Source organism: Solanum lycopersicum, chromosome 1, assembly GCF_036512215.1.
Source record: "Solanum lycopersicum chromosome 1, SLM_r2.1".
Classification (NCBI taxonomy): domain Eukaryota; kingdom Viridiplantae; phylum Streptophyta; class Magnoliopsida; order Solanales; family Solanaceae; genus Solanum; species Solanum lycopersicum.
In genome coordinates this window covers 16,628,289-16,636,079 of record NC_090800.1, presented here as the reverse complement: position 1 = coordinate 16,636,079, position 7,791 = coordinate 16,628,289, and the positions used below count along the sequence as shown (strand labels likewise).

General features: G+C 34.7%; 1 long non-coding RNA gene across 1 annotated transcript; it reads left to right on the top strand.

The window, feature by feature from the left end:
* The first annotated feature begins 4,726 nt into the window (after positions 1 to 4,726).
* On the top strand, positions 4,727 to 7,381 carry LOC138340811 (uncharacterized). The gene is made up of 2 exons (XR_011213660.1): positions 4,727 to 4,912; positions 7,136 to 7,381. It is a non-coding gene; the product is annotated as an uncharacterized lncRNA (long non-coding RNA).
* The last annotated feature ends 410 nt before the right edge of the window (positions 7,382 to 7,791 follow it).

The following is a 7,791-nucleotide window of genomic DNA, read 5'->3' as shown; positions in this document are numbered from 1 at the left end:
ATTTTGACTAAATTCAACTCTTTCACTTTTAAAGACATTCAAAAGGAAAAATTTTCTCAAAAATTTCCCGACCACCTTACGAAGCATCCGACTCAATCAGCAATATACAAAAGCTTCATAGAATCTATGGCTAGGGAAAAATAAGTAAAAACCTGCAAGAAAATGGATTTTTGCCATAAGGGTCAAAACAAGAATATAATAGATGGAGGGAATACAAAGAATGATGAAGAATATATATAATATAAAAGTTATGGTTTCATTCGGTAGTCGAGCCTCTAATCAAAATAGAAGAACAAGGACAAATAAAAATACATATCAAACCAAATGTGAAAGCAAAATAAAGATTAGTACTAGTAAAAATAGAGGGATATTAGCAAATCCAAATTTCTGGGGTTCAATGTAGTCTCAAAATTCAAAAGTTGCTTCACACAAGGCATACCTTAGTGGATAAAAGTTTTACTATGATATGCAGGGTGTAGAAGTATACTATAAATATCAATAAGAGATACTCAGTAGGCACAAGACGACAAAGAACAAAATATAAATTAAAGCAAACATACATTAGGAGAAAGTAAAGCAAGTATAGTATAAGAATCAAAAGAAGAGATATTGCACAATTAACGTAAATATAGATAAAGGAGAAGTATAGAATAAGCAAGAGACATAGACCTAGGAACATTATTGAAGGTGCTATCCAAATAAATGTATCCCCTATAAAGGATCATTATGGAAGCAAACTATCTGAAGAAACAACATTGATAACCACGACAACTCCTTACTTAGGAAAAGAGGCTAATCTTACCTAGCTATTATCAAACGAACCAATATACAGAATCCAAACCATTTATATATATCTAAATATTTAATCAACAATTGATAAATAATTATATAAGTAAATAATAACCTAATCAGACCCCATAAGTTCGAAAGGTACACAACAACAAACATACCCCAATAAAACCCCATATGGTTGGCTGGTGAAAATAACAATAAATTATACACATGACAGGAAATGCATAGTAATGTAAGTTATACATAGAAGCATATGGTGTCATACAACCAAGTATGGATCTGATTAAGAAAATTCCTAGTGGTGATTGGGATGTCAAGCATAAAAAATGTACTTAAAATATGTTCTGGTAGAACCCTTGAGTAAATTAAAAGTCCAATTCATTCTTCTCTATGAAATATGAAACTTAAGATACAAAATGATGTCGAGCTTTAAGGAAGGAAGGTGGTCTCATACTTCTCCCATATCTAATCTCTTCTTTCTACTTTGCTTGTACAGTCTTTATGGTATTTCTCTACTGTTTGATTTCGTAAGGATATTAATATGCTAATCACAAAGATAATAAAGAAATGTTCAACACAAGATGAAGGATAATATTGGAAATCTTAGTGTGTATAGTGTTTGAAAGTTTCATTTGCGTTGATTAGTAGTTATCATGATAAATACTCTTTAGTGAACTTTAATATGCTTTAAATTTACCAACCTTCATATCAATTGCCTCTTTTCTCTCTAAATATAGATTCTTTGAATTTGTAGAAGATACTGATATTATTAAATATAACTAGTGTACCAGGAAGGCTCTACAAAACTATAAATAAAAAACAAATTATTGTGTTAATTATCTAGTTACATGCTTCATTAATGTTATGGAATACTTGAAATGATTAGTAAATTTTAGTCCACGTGACAAGGAGGTTGGAAATTTTAGTGGTGGAAACAAACTCTTATAGAAATGTTGGGTAAAACTACATAAGACAGTTTCTATGTTTTTCTGTAACGAATTCTAAAGTTATCTCCTACCTAACAACATGACCCTCACGACACTTCAAATTTCATCATTGAGTCTCATTCCTTACTAACACACTTTATAATCTTATTTAATGGTTGGTGTCATCAATCGGGCCTTGCAATTCTCTCCCATCATAAACATGATTTGTGCATATCATAGTAAATGAATGATGTTTGTAAAAATCCTTCAGTTCATTTTTCATTTGAATCTGAGTGACCATTGAAACTCTCCGTTTATGGTTGCAATGGATTGAGGGATCAACAAATAAAATGGAAAGAATAGGTTCAAAGGATGGAGTCTATCCATCACAATATATGAAAAGCTACATGTATTTATGGAGCTATAAAGAGTTGTATTTATAGACGCTATAAGGATCAAGATTTAATTTTTGGGTTGCTACAAAGGTGAAATTTTTTAGACTAACAATGTTGTGTTTTCGTTGGGTGAACTACGTACTATTACTCTTGAAGAGATATTTATTTTTAGAGACTTCTCTATTTTGAGTAGCTCTATTTTGTGCCCTTCTACAATCCCTTGAGTTGGCAGAGATTGAACAAAATCTTGAAAGTAAGGAAATCAAGTTTATCAGATTGAAGACCAATAATCAAACTAAATTGTTTAATTTTTTCCTGAACAGTATCTCGAATTTTGAGCTTGAAGTTTTTCTTTCTATTTGGTTATTAAGATATGTGCTTTCAAGTGAAATACATTATTTTGTTTTCTAAATAGCTTTTACTCTGCCAAAAGGTCTGTGACTAGTGCTAGTCGCATCCCTCTAGCTTGCTTAATGCTATTGAGAAAACATGAGCACCTATGTTTCTTGGAACAAAAAACTTGATAACCAACAATGTACTTTGATTATTAGTCTTCAGTCCAATAAGTTCCTTTTGCGTATTTTAAAGATTTTTGTCAATCTCTACAAACTAAGGGGATTGTAGGGGTACAAAATAGATAACCCAAAATAGAGAAGCCTCCCAAATAATCATAACTTAAAGAGTAACAATAGCTTCAGCCCACGGAAACAAAAAAATGTTAGTCGCACAGATCTTTCTATTAACAAAAAATATCAATTGTCGATTTGTCTCTATAAACAGAACTCTTGATAGCTCTATAAATACAAGCTGCTTTCCATACCAGGTGATGGATAGACTCCATCATTTGAACTCATTCTTATAATTTTATATGTTGATACCTCCATTCATTGTAACCATGAAATGAGTCTTTCAATGGCCATTCAGAATCAAATTGAAAAGTAATTGAAGGACCTTCTACATACTAATTTTATGCTACATTAGTTATTAAATTACAGACTCAAAATGATTTGATTTTAAAAAGGAAATAACCCAATAAATTCATACAAATATCACTCATTCACTATGATCTGCACAAATCATGCTAAGTAGTTGACAAAAATTGTGGTTATATTTGTCTATGTCTAGGTAATCTCTGCTTATCAGATCTTCTATTAATAACAAAGCAGTTGGTTCAAATCTCAATTTTTCCCCTACCATTCTGGATGTTACAACCCAGACCTTCGTTACTGGCACCTAGACTACAACTCTGTGGGAAAACCACAACTAACAACCAACTAAAGCAATAAATCTAAAGCTACTAAGGTATTTAAGTTATAGAAGCAAGTTAAATATCTAAAGGCAAGGTTCAATTAGTGAATAAAAATCCTAGTGCTATGATATAGTTATTTCTACCTCGATTTTCCCTGTAAGCATTTCTATAACAATGAAATCTGGTCGTTACAATAGACACTAATTTACCCATCAATCGTCCCTAAGTGATCAACTAAGGAAAGGTAGGCTAGAAAAGGAACAAGGTAGTACCTGATTCGATAAGCAATTTGCGGATACTTGTCTCGCATATCCTTCTCACTCTCCTAAGAAGCTTCCTCAATTGGCGATGATTCCATTAATCTTACACGGACTTAATATCCTTGGTACTCAAATTTTGAACATCATGATCAAGAATAACAATCAGTTCCTCCTCATATTCAAGGTCTTTGTTTAGCACTATTGAGTCCCACACACATGAAATACGGTATGTACACCGGATAAATTTGTAGGTAACACAAATCTATACGCCACCGATGGTGCACGTTCAAGGATTTAAAAGGGACCAATATAGAGAGGATTCAACTTACCCATCCTGCAAAATCTCATCACCCCCTTCATGTGTGATAATTTAAGGAGAACATTCTCGGCCATCTGGAATTCCATGTCTCTCACCTTGTGATCCGTGTACTTCTTTTTCTACTCTGTGCAGCTTAAAGTTTTGTGTAACAACCTTAAAAATGAATAGGATCAAGTCTTAGGATGTCACGAATACTTGCGATTAGAACTAGGTTCACAAGTATTTATACACGTAGAACCAGACCTTAGAAATCTTACTACGATCAACTGAACTAACTTGGGGTGTTAGTTGGGCTTTGAAAGGTTGGAACCAACAAAGTAAGGCTCGCAAAAATGAAGATTTAATCGAAGGAGTCTTTGCCGAACATAAAAAAAGAAATGTTATGTTTTGAGGGTCCATTGGTAAAATGGTCATTTCCAGGACAAGGATAATATTGTAATCACCCCGAGAAATTAATAAATTAAATAATTAATTAAATTAAAAGAGCTTTTCAAATTTGGGGTGACCCATAGTGACTCATTTCACAAATGGGTAGCCACTCGGGTTCGAGCCCCACTAGGAGCAAGGATTTGATGATTTAATCATCAATTAAAATCTATTCATTAAGGGTAAAATGGTCCTTTCACATTTTAATTAAAATAATTCTGATTTTTATTAATTTAATTAAATCCTATTTTTACTAAGTCTTGAATTTAGTCCCCTTAACCGAATAACTCTCCCTCCCTCACGTTTCTCAACTCCCTCTCATGTTCTCAACCTCTCTCTATCACGTTATTCTTCCAAACACAACAAAAAAATACATCAAGAGTTCTTCACACTTGAGGAACTCACAAGAATTTTTAAGTAAAAGACAATGTAATCAAAACGTCAAGTCTAAGAGAGGCTCGTCGAGTGGGGTGTACGTTGAAGTGAATTGGGCATGGTTTGGAGGAGTTTCCGGGAGCAGCTTCACAGTTGAACAACAACAAAAGGTATGGGTTTTCTCTGCTGGAATTCTTTCTCCAAGAGTACTTTCTTTCGAAGGTTTCTCATGCTCTTGAGAAATAAGGTTGTCCCCCTTTGTATGTCCTTGTCCTAGATCCAAACGAATTCATAGGATAGGTATGTTGTGTTGCTAGACTTAGGCTTGATTGATGTATTTATATTATGTGTGAACACATTTAATGTGAGGGAAATTATGAAAACGATATTCGAAGTGTAACCAAAAATTGGTGTTGTGTGTGCATTGTGGGCACTGGCTTTAGCCACACTTTTGGGGTTGAATATTCATTTTTTTGGTGTATTTTATGTGTGTAATGTGTGTGAAATGTAGTGTTCATTATAATGAAAAATTTTGGGTTGAATAAAACTCTTTTAGCTATGCAAACTCATGAAAGAGGTGACTAAAAATGAGTGAAGAATGATAAGAAAAAAAGTCTAGATTGCATACTCTCCCATAAGGTTAAATTTTGGGCTTTTTAAAAAGAGAAATAAATAAGTGAGTTCGATGGGAATTGAAACAAGGACCTCATATGTTGAGCAGGCTTAAAAAATAAGAGAAAATGTGAAGGAGCTAAGGGGAATCAAACCCCTTAGTTAGTGGTTTGCATAGGCAAAGAAAAAAGAAAATGGGGGCTGCGGGTTTTTATCCTAGCTCCTGTTTTGCGGTAAAAATGAAATGGGGCTGGTGGGGAATCAAAATCGCGACCTATCAGGAGGAGAAGGAGAAAAAATATAAGTAAACAAGTAAATGGGAGGCGTAGGATTCAAACCCACGACCTCCTAGTACGCGCAAAGAGAGAGGAAATAATGAAAAAAGAAAATATGAGGCGTGAGGATAGAACCCACGACCTCAGCGCTGAAGGAAAAGGCAAAATAACAAGGAAATAAAGTGAGGCTGTGGGGATTCGATACCACAAACCTCATTGTCACTCACCCATTAAAATAAAATAATGATAGAGGGGTTGTGGGGTTTGAACCCACCATCTTATAGCCTCCTAAGCGAAATTTAAAAAAAAATATAAGGGGGGTTGTGGGGGTTTGAGCCCACAACCTCCATATTGTAGCGAATTTAACTCTAAAAATCAAAGGGGTTGTTGGGGAGTGTAAGATAATGAAGAGACCAATATCTACGAACACTCTAATGAAAGTGTTGAGTTTAACACACTTAATAGTAATGATGATATGAGAATAATCGAATGAGCTATGTTGTCCTCATACTAGAAGCCAACTTCCATTAAGTATGAGTTTAATGTAATTGAACTTTACAATGACCACGGATAGGCTAGCTATGAGCGGTAATGCCTTCTTTCAGGATAAGGGAAGGTTCACATAACTCTCATGAGATGAGACTGTCCGGCTTGCTAGGTATGGGTATCCATACATCTCGTAGACTTTGAACATATACTTCCAATATAGGGATCTGGTGTGGTTAAATTCCCATATACACTAGCATGTTATTGAGTCACTTTGGCCAGTGATTCCACCTCTTTTCAGTGTAAGGGAGACAATGGTTTTCATGATGCTCACCTGATCTATGTTGGTTAAAGTTAAAGTTCCCAATGAATGAATGAAGTCAGACTCAAATGAAGCATTTAAAGAAATGAATGATACCGAATGTGTTAGGATAGGATAATCAAGAGGTGATCTACACTCAGGTAATGACATTAGGTTGTTCCTGATCATTACACAGCAAACGCGATGAACGTCTTAAACTAGATCCTAGGTATAGATGGTGTTCACACTGGCCTATGAATCAAATGAAATGAAGTACGTATGCATGGATGAAACAGACTTTGTGTTTGCTAATGAAGACTCCCTAGTTGAGGTCCCATATGTTGAGCCTTCATTTTGAAAAGTCTTAATATCAAGTCCATTACTTCCAAGGTATCATGGCATATGAATTAATGATATGAACGAAACTATGTGTTATATGTTATGTGCAATGGTATGTACTATATGAAGATGTTACGTGTTGTGTGCAATATGATACTTATGATGATGCATGTTACTCTCATGGCATGACCTTCCTAACCGAATTTGGAAAATTCACTAACTTCCCTAATCTCGATTTTTCAAGTCTACTAACATGACTTCCAAAAATAATGTTGTTAGGAAAGCTATGTTTTTTCTCATGCATGTCCGCGGTGTGTGCTTGAATATACCCATACTTAGTATAAGTGTGTACTAACCCTATACAAACTTTACTATTTTAGGTGCATGCACAGGTGGACGATAGAACTACATGATCATCGCTGCAGTTATCCGGACATTCATCATTCATCCGGCTTTGGTTTGTCCTCATGTTTTCGAGGGAGCTGGTGTTTTATATTCTAAATTATTTTTAGAGTTTAGCTAGTGGACAATGTTCCACTAGCGTTTCTTTCCTATTTTTATTCAGACTATGTATTGGTGCCATTTTGGCAATTATACACTTAATAAGAATTGGACTGTTTCTTTCAGTTGCTTAGCTCATAATGTTAGATGGTTGATGCTGAACAATTACGTATTAATGAGAATTTTTTATAAGTACGATAAGAAAGAAATGTTTCAAATTTTTCCGCAAAAATTAACCTATGTAAAGTAAGAATGACGTAAGTAGGCTTGTCTGCGACCTTTGAGAGGTCAACGACGCCGGTCTCACCTGGGGTCTAGATTCCGGTAGTAACATTTTGCTTGAATAATCCTCAACAAATCTTGAACGTCCTTCATTAAGTCAACCCCCAAAGGTTTTACATTTCCGGATTCAAACACCTATGGCTGACGTATATCCCCTCCATATAACGCCTTAAATGGTGTCATATCAATGCTCGAGTTATAACTATTATTATATGAGAACTCACAGACGGTTAGGAACTTATCCCAATGCCCC